Source organism: Monodelphis domestica, chromosome 4, assembly GCF_027887165.1.
Source record: "Monodelphis domestica isolate mMonDom1 chromosome 4, mMonDom1.pri, whole genome shotgun sequence".
NCBI classification, from domain to species: Eukaryota; Metazoa; Chordata; class Mammalia; order Didelphimorphia; family Didelphidae; genus Monodelphis; species Monodelphis domestica.
In genome coordinates this window covers 16,367,736-16,386,907 of record NC_077230.1, presented here as the reverse complement: position 1 = coordinate 16,386,907, position 19,172 = coordinate 16,367,736, and the positions used below count along the sequence as shown (strand labels likewise).

General features: G+C 37.9%; 1 long non-coding RNA gene and 2 other non-coding genes across 3 annotated transcripts in view; all 3 read right to left on the bottom strand.

Annotated features, from left to right (window-relative positions):
• The window catches only part of LOC103099990 (uncharacterized), a 69,480-nt gene that overhangs the window by 26,287 nt on the left and 24,021 nt on the right, over positions 1–19,172 (bottom strand). The window lies entirely within an intron of this gene.
• MIR221 (microRNA mir-221) lies at positions 12,901–12,974 on the bottom strand. The gene has a single exon (NR_032224.1). It is a non-coding gene; the product is annotated as a microRNA mir-221 (primary transcript).
• On the bottom strand, positions 13,471–13,538 carry MIR222A (microRNA mir-222a). The gene has a single exon (NR_032223.1). It is a non-coding gene; the product is annotated as a microRNA mir-222a (primary transcript).

Here is a 19,172-nt window from a genome sequence, read left to right as displayed (position 1 = left end):
GATTCAGGTGAGTAACAAAAAGGGGCTCTTAAATGTTGGGAGGGATACAGAAAACCAAAGAGAATAAGTTGATCATTGCTCAGGGTGGATAGAATAGTGATAATAGATGACAAAAAGAACATGTAATTGTTTAACTCTCATTTTGATTCTATGTTCACTATTAGAAAAAATTATTTCTAGAAATAGGGTGGGTGGGGTATATAAATGGAGATTTTGAACCTTTGACTTCATTCCCCAGAAGTCCTTAATATTTCCCCAAATTCTCTATAATCTCTCCTGTGTCTCCACATTGGCGAGATCACATTATTGGTATTTAAGTGAATGTATGCTCCTCTCATGCTCTCTTTGACCTTTGATGGGGCTGAATTCAGACAGTTCTTTTGCTTTAGTTATTATTAATAAAATTTTGTAAAATATAATATTTAGTTATAGTATATTAATTTTAATCTTTAGAGGGAAAAGTTAGTAGGCATTTGAAACAGTCTAATAGTTAAAGTATAATTGAGTCAATTACCCCACACTACTAAAAACAAGTCCTGATACTATTATCAGGTGAGAATATCTCTACTGAATTAATCAAAGACACTAAAGTAATGAATGCACTGACACAATCTGTGAGTCTTCTACAAAATAGCAGGACAGTTTAGAATTCTGGTCAGTTGAGTATCTGGCAACTTAAAAGGAGAATGAAGTTTCATCCAAGTCCAACAGAGAGGGAATTTTGTGTTGGGAGAGCCAGAGTGCAAAAAGGAATAATTTGTGAACTTTGGAGTGTAGAAGGACTTGAGCTACTCATAGGTATTTTAACAGCAACCCTTGTCCAGCTAATAGTGATGTATGCATTGAGAAATGACAATAAATCAGATATGCTGAGAAAAGGCAGCTTTAGGAGCCCAGCAAAGAGCAACCTCAAACCTAATGAGAAGCTTGTGAGAACCACACAAAGAAAAGAATTGCATTTCCCCCCTGAACTTTATAAACACTTGTGGAAGAGTATATCCAAGACTTTTGGGAAAATGTTTGGTATCAATTATTTTTATATACCACTTGAGAAGATACTGGTTTTTAAAATCTAGTTAGGTCTGTCTATAACTGATAGTAACTTGTAATCAATGGAAGGGAAGCACATGGATGGGAACCCAAGACCAATACTATTAGAAAACTACCTCCAATGCTTCTGGATTACCTCTAGAACCCAGAGGGAGGCACACAGCAACTTCCACTGGGGGGACCAGCCTACCATTGCAAATAAAAATTTGAGATGATAGCCCCAGAACATTACTCAAATAGTAAAATAATGCAACTGCATTCAAAGTTCAAGTTACTAGAATGGGTGAAATATATCCTAGAGAACAGAAACAATTTGTAGCTTTAGTTGATGGTAGCTTTTACAAGTAGAAAGCTCTATGGTCCAACTTCTGCAATTTAAAGATGAGGAAACTAACTGTCCCAAAAGTTGCAACTTATATAAATTTTGCTTCTCTGGCTCCTCAAGCATAGCAGCTTATATAGATTTTAACTTTTCTACACTCCATTTAAAAATTTCAAACCAGGGCAAGTGCTATTGTGCATAAACATGTAAAAAACAAAACAAAATAAGAAACAGGACAAAGTCTCCAACTCTGACCTTCTTTTTCCAACATCATATAAAAAATAAATATCAGAATTGGGACCCATATCTTTTGACTCAAAAATCTAGTGCTCACGTTACCACACTAATTCCTCCTTGATGATCTCTGGGGCAAAAAATGAGATTGCAAGTGGTTCTGAAGATCTAGAAAGAGGCACATGTTCTTATTTTGAAAGAGGAAATTTTGAAAAAGGAAACTATAGACCTATCAATTTGACTCCGACTTTTGATAAAATTCGAGAATGTATTATTAATAAAATGGCCAGCAAGCACACAGAAAAGAAAGTGCTATTAACTAAATGCTTTCATGGTTTCATAAAAAATGGTTCATGCTATACTAAGTCGATTTTCCTTTTCAAATTTTCTGGCAGAAGAGCAAAATTTGACAAAAATCTTTTGTGGTATCTTTAGGAACATGATAGTTACATGTGGGCTGAGATATGTGATCATAGAGATAGGGGGATTGAGAGCTTGCTAAATGACTACACTGGGGGCAGCTAGGTGGCTCCCTGGATAGAGAGCCAGGCCTAGAGATGGGAGGTCTTGGATTCAAAAGTGACCTCAGATACTTCCTAGCTTTGTGACATGACTCTGGGCAAGTCAATTAACCCCCATTGCCTAGCCCTTAATGTTCTTTTGCCTTAGAACCAATACATAGTATTGATTCTAAGATAAAAGGTGAGGGTTTATAAAAAAAATGACCACCCAGAAATTAGTCATTAATAGATGGATATCAGTCCACTTGGGCTAAAGTTTTTAATATAGCATACTCTATGGATTTGTCCTTGACTCTGTGGCATTTTGACATTTTTATAAGTGATTTGATTATCAGATTATGGATATATAGCTAGTAGACACAGGCAACATGTTGAAAATAGCATTAGGCTACAAAAAGATTCTGAGAAACTTGGATGTGGAGCCAAACCTAATAAGATGTAATTCAATGAGGTTGGAGGAGGAGCCAAGATGGCAGAATAAAGCCAAAGACTCAGACAAACTCTCCTAATATTTTCTTCCATACAACTTAAAATAACACCTAAAATCTAATTCTGAAGCACCATAGACAACCAAAGGTCAGGATGCGCATTTTTCTTCTCCAAGACAATTGAGGAAGTTTGAAGGAGAGGCTTATAAACATCAGGGTAATCCATTATGGTTCAACCAGGTTTAAAAAAAAAGGCAGAGGAAGCAATCATGATCTCAGAAATAGCAAAGACAAAAATAAGCCTAATTGAAAGAGATATTCAGGGAAATTACATTTTCCAAAAGGTATCATACACAATGAAGTAATATCAGTACTAAATCTCCATTTACCAAATGGCAAAGTATTCAAATTCTTAAAGGCATAAATAAAACAGTGCCACCAAAATTAGAAAGAAAGCAGGAAAATTTGGGTGTTGGGGTATTCCAAATTTTATGAAACCAAGTAAAAAAGCATTTCTATATGCAAAGAAATAAGATTGCACATCAATGAAATGATAAATCTCTTATATGTTTAGCTTATTTTTCTTTATATCTACATACTAAATCTCATCCACAAGTGTCCCAACCCCTCCACACGCTCCCCACATCACAAAAGATATCTTCTGGGAGATTGACACATTCATATAAATTCTTTCAGGTTTTCACCTTTCAATTCGATTTCAGGAGGTAAAACTCAGTTTATTCTTAATTCTGTAGGTCTATATAATATTGTATAAGTGGAAATCTTGAACCCCAGGACTACATTCCCCAGAATTCCTTTTGCATTTCCCAGCATCCTTTTCTCTTCATTTCATGGGTCTTTGCGTTATTGGTTATAAGTTTCTGTAGCTCCTCCCTCTTGGTTTCTTCTTTCTAGAGCTCACAGCTTGAGTTAGTTAGCTCCTTTTTAACTCTAGTTTTTATTTTAATAGATTTTATAAATGTAATACTTAAGTTATTGAATATTAATTTTAATTCTCACAATATTCTCTTGGTTCTGCACATTTCACTGTTCATTATCTTATGTAGTTCTTTCCAAGTTTTTTAAGAATTAGCCTGCTCATTCATTTTTATGATGCAGTAGTATTCCATCACAATAATATACTGTAATCTGGTTAGCCAATGACCAACTGATGGACATCCCCTCAATTTCCAATTCTCTTCTACCACAAAGAGAGCTGCTATAAATATTTTGGAACTTATGGGTTCTTTTTCCTTTCTCCTGATCTCCTTGGGAAACAGACCCAGCAATAACATTGCTGAGTCTAAAAGTATACAGAGTTTTATAACCCTCTGGATGTAATTCCAAATTGCTTTCCAAAAGGGCTTGGATCAATTCACAGCACCACCAACAGTGTATTAGTGTCCCCATTTTTCTACATGGGAAAATATTTTAAAATAAGTTTCTTGATAGAGGTCACATTTCTCACACACAAAGGGAACTGAGTTCAATTTATAAAAATAAGAGCTATTTCCCAGTTGATAAATAGTAAAAGTATATGAACAGACAAATTTCAGAACAAATCATATTTATTTATAGTGATATTTTTAAATGCTCTAAATCACTATAGGAGAAACAAAAATTAAAACAACTCTGAAGTACTACCTCATACTTATCAGATTGGCTAACATGACAGAAAAGGAAAATGAAAAATTCTGGAAGGAATGTGGAAAAATAAGTACCACCAGTGTATTGTTGGTGCAATGTGTAGTAGTCCAACCATTCTCGAAAACAATTTGGTACTATGCCCAAAGGGTTATAAGACTGCATACCCTTTGTTCCAGCAAAATCATTATTAGGTCTGATCCCAAAGAGATCAAAGAAAAAGGAAAAAGGAATTATATACACAAAACTATTTATTGCTGCTCATTTTGCAGTGCCAAAGACTTGTAAATTGAAGAGATGCCCATCAATTGATGAATGGCTGAACAAAGTAATGGTTTGTGATTGTGAAGGAACACTATTGTACTATAATGATAAGGAGATGGCTTTGGAAAAACCTGGGGAGACTTAAATGCACTGATGAAAAAAATGAACCGAGAACCAGAAGATCATTGTACATAATAGAATACTGTGAGGATGCTCAAATGTGAAAGACTTAGCTACTCTGATCAATTCACTGATCCAAAACAATTCCAAAAGACCTATCATAATAATAAAAAAAGCTTTCTAACTTTAAAGGGAGAAACAATGGTATCTAAATGCAAATTTAAATATATATTTTTCACTTTATTCTTCTTTCTTTTTTTGCAACATGGCTAATATGGAAATTTTAGGCATGATTTCTCATGTATAACTGATATCCAATAGCTTGCTTTATTAAAGAGTGGGGGAGGAGTGGAGGGAGAGAATTTAGAACTAAAAAAAATTTTGTAAATAATGTTAAAAATAAATAATAAATTAAGAAAAGGGAAATTTAATGGAGATAAATGTAAATTCCTGACTTTCATTTTTAAAAAATCAATAGCTATAATAAGTGTAGGGTAGGAAAGTCTTTCCTTGACAATAGTTCATATGAAAAAGATCTGGGGATTTTGGTGAACAGCAAGTTCCATGAGTCAGTGATATAACCAATTGGGCCAAAAAAGCTAATGCCATATTTGGAGGCATTAGAAAGAGAATGTTCAGATTACTCAGAACACACATGGAGTGTTGCATTTAAGGCTGGTGCCTCATTTTAGGCTGGGCATTGGTAAATGAGAGCATACATATGCAGGGAAGGACATCCAAGAACAGTAAGGGTTCTGGAAATCAAGCCATATTAGGATGGGTTGAAGTAACTGGGTATGTTTAGGCTGCACAGAAGACTCAAGGGAGACACGCAAAAACTCTCTTTAAGTATTTGAAGGGCTGTGGAAGAAGAATTACATTTATCCTGTTCTGTTTTGGTGGATAAGACCAGGAGTAACAAACAGAAGTTAAGAAGAAGCTTTCATTCACTGGAAGGAAAAGTTCCTAACAACTGAAGTGTCCAGAAGTGTAATTAGCAGTGAGTTCCCTCTCCCTGGAAGCTGGATGATCACTTGTGGGGAATGTTGTGGCAGGAATTCCAGGTTAGGTTGGGATTAGACTTTTGGATGGTTTTTTAGCAGAATGACAGCAATTCAAGATATCATGTTTGGGGAAAGATAATAAAGAATAAATGTAGTCACCACCTTCACGTAGGTTACAGTCTGATGATAGATTAAGGAGATCTTTTATGTCCTGGTGCTCCTTCTATCAAAGCAGATCCCAGGCTTTTTAAGCCTCTTCATCCTCATCTTGTCCACATTTTTCCATCACTGCTTCGGAGGACTCATCCTGTGCACTAGAGGGCTGGTACACCATTCTGGATGCCCACCATTTAGTTCATGCTCATGACACAACTGGCCTCATTTTACAGGGGCTTTATATTAATACATTGCTAAAGCAATCAAGCTAGATGCAAATTGCCTGAATAAATTCATATTATGGCAGAATGCTAGCATTAAAGGGTATTTTAGGTGCTGGTCCTCATATACACATTTGACTCTATAGACCTTTCATTTACAGTGGGATGTATAGCTTGGTTTCTTTTTTTTTTTTAATAGTGGAGAAGGGCTTGTTCTGTTATAAGTTCACAATCCCTCAGTCTTTATTGCATATATTGGTTAGACAGCAGGAAAGGATTAAGCAAAGACTGGCTGATAGATATTTTCTCTGTATAATTCTGAACTTCTCTGTGAATTGACCCCATTAAATGTGGTTTAGTAGAAAGAGCTTCATTTGGAGTCAGAGGACATGGGTTAAATTTCTGGGCTCTGTCTCTGACACCTGTATGATCTTAGGGTAGAATGTCTATGGGATTCAGCCTCCTACTCTCTAAGAAGGCATTAGATGATTTCTGCAATCTCTTCCAGCTCTAAATCTATGTTCCTTTTTTTTTAGTCTTATTAGATACTATAAATTCTCTGCATCCGTCCAGGCAGGGGTAAAGTCTCAATAATGAATAATTAGTTGGGAGAAATACTGAATTCTTTCTGCATTTTTTAAAAAAGAAAATTGGTAAATGATTCTCCAAGTAATAATATATGTAATAATTTATAATATAGTAATATAAAACCATATATTTTTAGCTACCTTGTTCACAAATGGAAGTAAAGGAAAACACTTATAGAACTCAGTAAAAGTAAATTTCAAGGGTTAGCATAGTGGAGAGAGAGTCGGGCCAGAAGTCAGGAGGATCTGGGTTCAAAATTTGTCTGTAGACATTTCTTAGATGTGTGATGTGACCCTGGGCATATCATTTAACCCCCATTTGCCTAGCCTTTGTCCTTCTGTCTTAGAGTTATTATTAGGATAGAAGATAAAGGTTTATAGAAAAAAAGGAAGTGCATTTCAGCACTAAGGGATTAAATGAAATGCAGTAGAAGCAAATACAGTGAAGGGTATTATTTATCTGTGGCAAGATATTCCAAGATACCACCTATCTGCATTGCTAAAAAAGAATGGAAGATTTTCAGGAAATGTCAAGAAACTCCTAGAATTATATGTCCAATTTTCTTTGCATCTGTTTTTTTAATTTTAATTTTTAATTAAAAAACTTTTGTATTCTTGTTCCCTTCCCTCCTCCCCTTTCCCCTCATTCTTCCAAGTCCCAGTTGGGTCTCTGGAATGTGTAGCATCTGGAAGAGATTTAAGGAAACTAAAGGGTAGGATTAGCAATAGGATGAAGGCTGAGGAACAACTCAAAGAAATATAATTGAGGTAGGAAGCTCTTGAGAGAAATGCTTGAAGAACATAATCGCTCTGCTTTAAAATGATGGAGGGAGTAAGAATAACGCCACAAATTGAACAAAGGGAAGAGGCTTTAGTAGAGGAACTACCACTAATAGGAACAGTAAACACACCTAGGATAAAGTGAGGTGGTGAGAGTGCTGTTCTGTCATTTAAAGTAAGCAACAATGTTCAGATTTGTTTTTCTAAAAAGCAGAGCTGGACGAGTTACGTAGGAGTATAAAAGCACTTAAAATAGCAGTTGTTAACCCAGGGAATCTAACCCAAGAAAGAACTGGCTCTTTTGCTCTGGGGGTGCACAGGGTTGCCAGGCCTGTACACCATTCCTGGTACAAAGATACATCCTGCCCCTGAGGAGCTCACAATGTAACAGGGGAAACAATATGGAAACAATTAGGTATAAGCAAGCTGTAGAGAGGACGTTCCGGAGATAATCAATAGAGAGAAGGAGCTGGAATTAAGAGGAGGCATCTAGATGGCTCAGGGGATGGAGAGAACCTGGTCCTGGGTCCAAATCTGGCCCCAGACACTTCTGAGCTTGTGGCCCTGGGAAAGCCACTTGATTCCCATTGCTCTAGCCCCTACCACTCTTCTGACTTGGAACCAATTCACAGGATTGGTTTTAGAGAGATCGCTGGTAACTTTAGAGAGGAAGCAGAAGAAGAGAGGAGAGGAGAGGAGAGGAGAGGAGAGGAGAGCAGAGGAGAGGAGAGCAGAGGAGAGCAGAGGAGAGCAGAGGAGAGGAGAGGAGAGGAGAGCAGAGGAGAGGAGAGGAGAGGAGAGGAGGTGTCTTGTACAAAGGCTTTGTTCTTGGAGTTTAGTGACACAAGGGAAGAGATAGCTGGCAGGTGCAGATGAATAAAGCGAGGTTTTGTTTTTTTTTGGTAGGGGAGCATTGTTTGTAAGCAGTAGAGAAGCAGTAAGTAGGCAAGAAGAGATGGAAGATAAATGAGTGGGAACGCTAAAAGGGACACTCTGGAAATGGGATAGAATGAGACGGAGGGGTTTACCTTGGCAAGAGAAGACCCATCTTTTGTGTTAGATAGAGGTGAAGGAGATAGTGGCTAAAGGCACCTGAGGGTTAAAGGAGAAGAAAAAAGAGGAAATCATGGGGAGAGGTGGGACACTTAGCAAGAAATTTCAGCGTGTATTCTTGACCCATGTTTGATAATTATATGTTATATAACATGTATCAAATACGTATAATCATGCAATGTTATATAATATGGAATATATTATCGTAACATCATATAATATATAATTCTACAACCTATAATGTGTTATATATTATATTTACATACAACATATTTATATAATATTTTGTATTATGTTAATATTATCAAATAATATATAACAAGTTATAATACACTCATTTTCAATCTCTTCTTGTCTACTCGCTGCTACTCTGCTGCCTACAAACATACTCATGTGCTTCCCTATCCTCAAAAACTCTCTTATGGGCTCTTTCCTAGGAGGAAGCTCCTTGGCAATTGGTTCTGATGGACATAAAAGTGAGTGAAGCAGGCACTGTGGAGTGCCTAGAGCTTGGCCATTCACAGAAGAGGCTGAGGCCATCCACTGCACCCTAGGTGGTCGCCAGTCGTCCTCTCCTGACTTTTGTCTCACCACTAGACTTGGATGACTCTGGAAGAGAAAGTGAGGCTGACCACTGTGAGACTCCACCTCACTTCAATCCATTCACTCAAGAGTCAAGGCATGATGCCTTTGGTCCTCTTCAAAAACAAAGGAAGAATGGCAAGATAGGAGCTAAGTAGACCTTTTTTATATTACTTCTCAGGCCAGTTGAGACATTTGTGCCACTCCAATCCCAAGGCTGAGGATGTCAATGAAGAACTCTCCTAAAATCTCTTTTCATGAAAGCTTTATCATCTTTCTAATCTCATTCCATATGAGAAAAACTGTGTTTAGTTCCACATTGGGAAATTTAGATGACTATCTCTATCACACAAATTTTAGGATTGAAAGGTCCTCAGAGGACAGTTAGTCCAATCTCCAGATTTCTCAGGATGCCAGGAAGAATATTTGCCAAATCTTTATTGTAAAGCAGGATGTGTAGAGTATGAATCTATGTATATACACATATCTATGATATGTGAGGAGGAGGAGAGAAGTGGGGAAGATGAAGGATATAAAATGAAATTATAAGGGATAGTAAAAGTGGATTTCACAAGGAACAAGTCTTAGAAAATAGAAACTAGGTTTCTAAAATTCAACTAATTTATGAAACATAAAGCAACAGAAGCTTCTAGGTAATGTGCTTAAAGAATTTCAGTTAAGAAATTAGTTCCTTGAAATATATATTTTTAAAAATATTAATACAGAAATAATTTCCACTGAAGTTAAGCAATTCATATATAGGCTTTACCTATATATCCCCATTAAAAATAGGGAAGCCTATAAAATGACTTACTGAAGATTAGAGAAAATTAATGTAACCAAGAATTGCTTGAGAATGAACATGCCGTTGCAAAACTAAACAAGAAGCATCACTATTTAGTGGTTCTCAGTCAAATGAAGGGAGAATCTAATACGTGCTAAAAACAAAATTTTTTTCTATCCACTTACTCAACTCTCTGTAATCTGACTTCCACCTCACCTCCATCACTCCATTCATACTGCTCTCCCAAAGAGTCACAGGGACAATCCATGCAAGATATGGTTGAAGTTACTCATTTCTTGTCTTTTTATTTTTAGAAGGGCTTTCTCATTGAGTGATAAGAGCAGGCAAGTGTTTTGACAGATCAAACTTAGACACCAAAATTTACCATGTACTTGTAGGTCTTATAAAGGTTTATCTTTTCTGTAAAGACAAGCATATTTTTAAGCTGTATTGAAGATTGAGTTGGAGGTATAGTCGAAGAACACTGTATGAGAGACTGAGGACTGGTATTGCCATTAAAAAGCTGTGTGGCATCAAGGAAGCTCCTTAACATGTTGGGACCTCCACTTCCTTATCATCTCTAAAACAAGAAAATTAGATTCTATGACTTCTACAGCTCTTATCAAATTTGAAATTATGGTTTTTTCTGGCTTTTTTGACTCCCCTTTTGGGTGGACAGTGGGAGGGCAAAGGGGACACAAAACTGCTAAATAAACCTTACATAAATAAGGTCATTAAGTTTGAATAGCCATAGTTTACATAGACAAACTTTGTAGTTTTAATGAATCAAAAGCTTTGAAATAAAGTCAAATGTAAGAAAATAAAAAGTGGAAACAAAGATTGGGATAGATTTTCATCTATATAAAATGATAATTTTTCTGAGGAAGAACTGTTTTTAAATGGTTTTTGAGAATTTAGAAGACAAAGGAGTCAATAACCCACGTAAAGACAGGTAGCCATTAGGGTAAATATGGAGCAATTTTAAAAGGCCAGGAAATATTCTTTCTATACAACAGACTTAAAGCACTTAAACCTTATTACTTAAATGACCAACTACCACTCTTGAGGGCTAATGATGAAACGTACTACCCACTTCCTAACGGAGAGATAATGGATTCAAAAGGAAGCATGGGATATGCAAGTTGGGACACAGCCAATATCAGAATAATGATGCATATGTTATTAGGATTTTGTTTTTTATTTTCTTCTTTTCAATGGGGGAGGGGTACAAAACAGAGAAAAAAATGCATATTAATTGAAAAATAAAAAAAGTTACAAAATAAATAGTAAACCCAACTCCCACATATTTTGCTGTAAATATTAATTTAATGTTAATATTTTTGGTTTATGAGGGAAATGGAAATTCAACCTGAAAGAATTGTGGATTCCTTTTGATGTCTTTCTCCAGCTCTGAATTCTTTCATGGCCCTAACAAAACTCAAATAATATGTATACATTTTTTTTTAAAAAAACCTTTACCCTCTGTCTTGGAATCAATATTGTGTATAGGTTCCAAGGCAGAAGAGTGGTAAGGACTAGGAAATGGGGGTCAAGTGACTTGCCCAGGGTCACATAGCTGGGAAGGGTCTGAGGCCAGATTTGAACCTAGGACTTCCCGTCTCGAGTCCTGGCTCTCAATCCACTGAGCTACCCAGATGCTTCCAGTATGCATTTTTTTAAAAGCAGGGATGGCAGTGGGGGGAAAGAGGGGAAATCATATCCTTTTCAAATTTATAGTTTAATTAAATAAAACCTGCTGCCTCTTTTGACCATAAATGTCCAAGGACTTACAAAAATGTTTTTATTCTGTAAAAGTCAAGACATGAGTTCAAGATGAAGTATAGAATAAATGGCAGGCAAGGAACCCACAAAACTCATTTCCAAACAGGCAGACACATTCTTTTGAAAACTCAAACTTACTCATTTTATTTTTGTAGAATTACAGCACTGTTGTAAAAATACATTACATCACTAAAACCCATGGTTAAATACATAGTTTGACCATTTTCAACTTTAAATGTATAAAAATATATTAATTTAAAATACATAATTCCTAGTTTTAAAGCCCAGTAAAACTCATCCATCATTTGCAATTTCCTGCCAAAAGCAATCTTTCTTATTAATGGGAATTTAAAATTAATCTTTGTTATTGAAATTTTGGGGGAAATCCACTCACCATAGGAAGTACAACTATCCATAGCTCAGAAATGTTTCTGTTGTGCCCCTTCAATAAAGATCATAGTGTGTACTAGGGTACCTCCACTGCTAACCTTAACTTTTAATTCTATACCAAAACCTCCCTTGACGACTTCACAAGTGACTCCAAACTGCAGTAAAAACCTAGTGTAGTTGAACTCGTGGCTTCAATACTGAGGAGCGAAGGGTGAACAGGAGAGTAGATGGAAATAGCCAGTGTGCTTCGACTTCTAATCCACGAGGGAGAAGGGGCGAACAGCAAAAGGGGCTAAAAGAATTTTTCTTTCTGAAACTGAAGAAAGATTCTCAGTTTCTGAGACAATGAGGCACTGAAGATATGGCAAGGCAATAAGACTGGGAATTTGGCTGCCACATTTCTATGTGAAGTGCGGGGTCTGAAGTGAAAGACTAAAATGAGGAGAAAAGACAGATTTTTCTAAACGTGAGACCACATGCAGAAGAAGAGAGGTCTAAGCATATGTGTGGAAAGACAGCAGTTTTATTTCACTCACAGCCCTAGGACATAGAGTTACAGGAATTATATATACAAATAGATAAGTAGTGAATGACCAAATAAGTAAATGTAATGATTGTGTCTGAGATTGGGAGGAACGGGAGGAAAAGGAGGAGGATTTGAGAAGAATTCATTATACTTTTAAATTAAGCTTAAAACACTGAAAAACTTTAAAGTCTGAGTGAATTGGCTGTTTTTAACAATATACTCTTCTCTCTGTAAACAGTTGTTATTGTGGATGGTCATTTAAACATGAAAACACAATGAAACCCATTTTTTAAAAAAAGTATGATTGAAATCTTGAGAAAAGTATCTTTGAAATCTTCTCAAGGGCAAACAAACTCCAGGAGCTTTCCTTTCACTTCTGTGTAAAACAGGTGATCATAGAGGCAAGGATGAAGCCTGGACTTGAGCTAGGAGTCGGACGTCCATTCCCAGGTAGCCTGAAACCCAGCAGACAATGTAGCTGTTACTTAATAAACACAGAATTCTACATTGTATGCCAGGTTCATGCCCCAAACCTGGATGCTCTCCCTATAAAAGCAGTTCTGCCGATTCAGATGACCCAATTCAGCTGCTATGTTTCCAAGTGCACTTGTGCCCTCCATCTACATCTCATATAGGGACCACTGAAGGACCAGATGCAAGTCACGTTTCCTTAGGCAAAAAACGGTTAGTGAGCATCCGACAACATCCCAGCTTAATAGAGACTGCCTTACTCAGAAAGCTTGCGGAAACATGGGATCGCACTTCCAGAAAGGCATACAAGAGTGCTTGTGTGAGCAGGGGATACGTTACAACAAATCAACAAAGGCTCAGAATCCTTCACTCGGAGGGTCACAAACATGGAGCGTGCCTCACTTCTTAAATAAGACATTGGGGAGGACCCAGTTGGAGATCATCCTGGAAAACGTTTTAACGCAAGACTTTTCTCTATAGGTTGAAGACAAGAAAAGGTTCTCATTGTCCAAGGAAGTGTCTGTCAGTCTTCATTAGAAAGTTGGGACAGAAGCTCTAAGATGCCATCAGAGACCCAGTAGCCAGATGTAGCTGCTGATGGAAAGAGACAGTATCTACACTGACTACTGAGCGAATGAGGGACAAAATAGGCAGAGGGAACCGTATCTTTTCATGGAGATATTCTGTGGAAAGAAGGGAAAAACATTTAGTTCCAGAATATTTTAAAGAAACCAATGATGTATTTTCTTTGGAAATAAATCTCCAACAGCTCTGGATGGAAGCGTCCTCCCTGACGCGAGCTATACGTTATTTTTAGTCAGCCGAGGCTATGTCCGCTTCAAAGTTTTCATGTAATAACCTTGCAGCCATTTTCGGGTGTCTGAAAATCAGGACAACTACAGAAAAGTCTTCTAGTGCATTAGACACTCTTGCGCAGGGGTTCTCGAGCTTTTTGGTCTCATGGACCCATCTGGATGCTCGGGGAAGCACAGGGATAAAACAATTACAAAGGGGCACAATTACATCGAACAGTTATTAAAACGTTGTTTTTTTTAATTCAGACTTTCAAGTTAAGACGGCTCTAGTGGGCCAGGACTCCCCTCCATATCTTTGTGCCAAGTTTAGTTCCCTAACACATTGTTAACAAGTGTGGAGCCATCTATATATGGCAGCGATTCACCCCACGCTTATCAAAATATCATCGCTCTCTAACCAAAATGAGCCATACTGCTGGCATAGGGAGATGGCTGGAGCTGGTGTTACCACCGGGCCGTATTCTATTCTTTCACACAAATTCAAAGCATGTCAGCGAGGGTCCGAAGGGCTTAGGGACGTTGCTCCTTTAAAGTTTACCTCTGGCTGTTCCGGAACCACGGAAGAGAACGAGCCGAGGCTAATAAGCAAGAAGGGAGGGGACTAAAATGGTCACGAAATCAAACCACACTGAAGAGGAAAGTCACTTTTTTGTTGAAGAGCCGTTTCCCCCTTTATCGTACAATGACAGAGACCCCAAACAATGAAGCATTTTGTTCTGTTCAAGCCTGTCCTGCTTTAGGTCAGGATTTGAGGCTGAACACAAGCCCTGGAGTGGAGATTTCACTCCTGAATGCAAACTATACATGGCCGGTTTGGACACGAACAACACTTGGAAGTGAGCTGGAGGGCAAAAGGAGGAGAAGAGAACGACTCAAAATGAGATGTCTTCTGTCCCTTGATCGAGGGCTGAGGAGTAACACCTCGTCTAAGGTCGAAGTTTGCTACGTCAGTCAGTCACTGAACACTCATGACGCGGCTCCTTGGAGCACCAGCGAGCGCTCAGAATCAGGGGATGCTGGGCGTGACCCGACCGCGCCGATCTGCAAAGCGGACGGAACGCTTTTGGTGCCTTAGCCGCGTCTGTCGTACCCGACTCTTCAGGACCCAGTTGGGGAACTGCTTGACCGAGATCTCGGCTCTCCGGCTCACACGGCGGGCGAGCCCAGCAAGGGTCTGGGGCCAGATTTTAACTCCGGGAAACGAGTCTTCGGGACTCCAGGCCTGATGCTGCACCGCCGAGCTACTCAGTAAAGAAGTAAGGGAGAGCGAAACCTGAGGAGAAGGACATTAGATAAGCGGTACTCAGAGAATCTCACCGATGCTACCTGTAATCAGGGAGAAGTTGCTCTTTTTGTGGGAAGAAATACTTGGGAAAAACACGTTGACCATTTAAGATTATAAGGACCATTTAGTTGTTTGCCATAGTTCTGATTTTATAGGGTAAATGTACTTATTATTCTACACCTTATTTTTCAAAGTTACACACACACTCTATCAGAAACCTTAATACTGGTGAACACTTCCAAGTATGGAGTCAGAGAGCATGGATCTTAAGCTGTATGGAAATAAAAGTATTTAGAAAAATGCCTTAACATTTTATGGATAAAAAGACCAAGAGAAGGAAATAATTTGCCCATTGTTCCAAAGATGGTAGGTAGCAGCAGAGGATGAAAGCTATAAAATTAAGATGAAAGCGATGTCAAATTGCTAATTCCTAATGAGTTATCAAACTAGAAATCTTAATGAGAATACCCAAAATTCTAACTTTTGTTAGAGAAAACCTTTTGTTTGGAGAAATTTTATCTATGTCTATAATTTTAGACTAGACAGATCCTTCCTAAGATACCTTCTGGCCCTAAGATCATACAATATTTCGAAATGCTCTTCAGCCCAAAGTTCATTTGTATGCCTCATTCATATCTGTAATTTAATTACTTTCCTAATTTAGTACAAGTATGAACATTCTTTCATTACTAAATTCTCAGTTTGTGTTGTCACGATTCTTATGGATTAGACAACAGATTAATAATGCCCTACTATAATAAACTTTAAGCCTACTTTGCAAGTGAACACATAGTTGGAAAAGTTTATCTGCAAATTTTAATACACTACATGGTTAAAATATATAATTTAAAAAACATATGCTTGCTCTCTCTCTCTCTCCCTCTCCCCCTCTTTCTTTCTCCCTTTCTCTCTCTCTCTCCTTCTCCCCCTCTTTCTCCCTTTCTCTCTCTCTCCCTCTCTCTCTCTCCCTCTCCCCCTTCTCTCTCTCCCTCTCCCCCTCTTTCTCTCTCCCTCTCTCTCTCTCTCCCTCTCTCTCCTTCTCCCCCTTTCTCTCTCCTTCTCTCTCTCCCTCTCCCCCTCTTTCTCTTTCCCTCTCTCTCTCTCCCTCTCTCTCCTTCTCCCCCTTTCTCTCTCCTTCTCTCTCTCTCCCTCTCCCCCTTCTCTCTCTCTCCCTCTCCCCCTCTTTCTCTCTCCCTTTCTCTCTTCTCTCTCCCTCTCCCCCTTTCTCTCTCCCTTTCTCTCTCTCTCTCCCTCTCCCCCCTTTCTCTCTCTCTCCCTCTCCCCCTTCTCCTTCTCCCTCTCCCTCCCCCCCCCCATCCCTTATGCAACAGGGTGAAATTATGTCAGAGGTGAAAGCAACATCTGAAGCACAGGTGTCTAATTAAAGTATGTTCTTGTGAACTTGAATTCCTGCTGTGTTACATAATTACATTAGAGCCAGGGTATCACCATAATGGGTGAATGTTTGTAGTGAATCCAACTGTTGCATACCTGAGACCCTGTGACTATATTGATCAAAAACATTTACACCAGCTGATGGTCACTTGACTCTCACATCACACTATTTAGTAAATTGCCCTCTAAGTCAACACTAAGATTGGGCTGAACATTTTGATGGAAATTCTTGCTTAAGATTTTTTCCCCTTAAAGGACTTTGCCAGACAATACTAGTCTGAGCAGGTCTGGGGTTGGCACAAGAATTTGAAACAAGTTACTCAAGGCAAAACCTGTTATATACCCATAAAGAAAGACTAAAACGAGTTAAAATATTTATTAGTAATTATCTTTAACTCTTTTCTCAATTAGAATCAAACTTCTTTACAATCATTTGTTGAAGAGATGAGTATTTTGCTTGGGGTAACAAAGCAAACAGTGGGGTGTTGAGATAGCCTGAAGAAGGTTTAACCCAAGAGTGGCCAAAGTTCAGGAATTTATGACACTGAATCCACAGCACTGCAGGAGAAGCACGTGTATATTTTCTTTCACGCCAAACATTTATGGAGTGAAAAGAAGCTGTTTACTAGAGATCTTCGAGGAAAATGTAATGTGTGACAAGAGCTGGTTAGTAAGGGAAATTCTTGGCATATTTTAAGAACAAAGAAATGCAATGACACTATCGAGAGAAGTTCTGGTAACATTATGGTCCACCAATGACTAGTGAAGCTATTTGGAATGCGTAACTGAGCTAAATGTTATCTGAATAGATAGAAAGTGATAAAATGGAGAAGGGAAAGAGGTTTAGCTATTAATTATTTATTATTATATAAAAATAATATAAATTATTATAACAACACATTTTTTACTTATTGAAAAGAGTTTATGGTTGGGAAGATTATAAATTACCACCCCTCAATCATGATGAATAGATCAACTACTTCCATGCTATTATGAAATTCTTTCTCCCCAATGCTCATATCTTTAGAAAGCACAAAAACCCTTTTCTGGGTTTTTTTTTAAGTCAATATGGACTTCATAGATAGTCATTAAATACTTAATTATAAGCAAGGCACAGACCCTCTCTGTAGGACACAAAAATGAACCTATCTTCCCTATAAGGCTGAATGGTAAAGAGTCAATAAGAAATATAGAAATGAAAAGATTTCTCTAGCCAGGTTTTTGGAGGGGTGGAAGGCGGACTGATGGGAGAACTGGAGAAGGCTTCGAAGCAGAATCTCTATTTGAGCCCCACTTTTAAGGACGGCTACGTTACACTACTAGATTGACAAGCAGTTGCCATTCTAATGACAATCACAAGGACGCACCAAAATACATTTTGAGTTGGAATATACTGTCATGTGCAAAAGGCTCATTTCAGATCTTCCTTTGCTTTTCTTTCCCATTTAGCCTAATACAGTTAATGTGGAATATAAGGAAGGAAGAGAAAAAAAAAGTGTAGTCACTACAATGTCTCACATGTAAAGGCAGATATCTCAAAAACATTTTAAGAATCAAATTAAGTAGGCAGGTGGGAAAATCCTAGAGAGACTCCTATCCTTAGAAATTTCCGCTTTTACCATTTTGGATCTCGCATAATCGAATACGTTTTAAGGAAGCAATCATTTATTATGTACAGACTTCAATAATGTAAGTGAAACTTTATGATGTTGGTAAATTCAAACTTTTGTATGGAATCACAGAATATTAAGGGATCTTAGAGCTCATATAACGCAAACCCCTAACAAGGTTCAGAAAGGATTGGCTCTGTTTATACAGCTAGTTAATAGTGAAGCTGGGAGAGATGCCAATACGTACCCCACTAAATTCTCTCCCCATCATTGCCTCATGCCCTCCCTCTGCCGATTACTTTCCGTTTGTCCTGTGTATAGCTTATTTGTATAAATTTGTTGGCTTCCTGGCTCCTGCAAGCTCCTTGAGGGCAGGGACTGTATTTTTAGGGTTTTGTTGTTATTTTTTTGGTCAGTGCATGGCACATGGAAAGCACTTAATAAATGTTTACTGACTTACCACTACATCTTCCTACTTCAGGCTACATATGAAAACTTATGAAGCCCCCTTAATTGTGTATTATAGGTAAAATTAAATAGAGTTAGAATCTACTTCTAAGGAAATGGGTTGTTTTGGACTGAATTATTTGGAATGATGTTGTTAATTACAGAATAATTACTCAACATCCCACTTCACTATGCTTGTATAGACACATGAGTATACTTAGCTTTAACTTGCTTTTTTATTTTATTTTTTTTTAAGCCCTTACCTTCCATCTTGGAATCAATACTGTGTATGGGTTCTAAGGCAGAAGAGTGGTCACGGCTAGGCAATGGGGGTCAAGTGACTTGCCCAGGGTCACACATATGGGAAGTGTCTGAGGCTAGATTTGAACCTAGGACGTCCCGTCTCTAGGCCTGGCTTTCAATCCACTGAGCTACCCAGTTGCCCCCTTAACTTGCTTTTTTAAAAAAGTCCAATAAACTTATTTTTCCTTTCCATAAGAAGGATAATGATACTGGTGTAAGCGTGAGGTTGAAAAGCCTCAATCAAACAATCAAAGGCTTTAGATTACATGTGGAGTCTTGTGTTTTCAAGGAATCGTTTGAGATATTCTCCACATAAGATTTTCATCACTGGATAGACTCTAGATCCACTACAAAAGAATAGCAATTTTTCCCTCTCCTGTTTTAAATGGCGATTACAC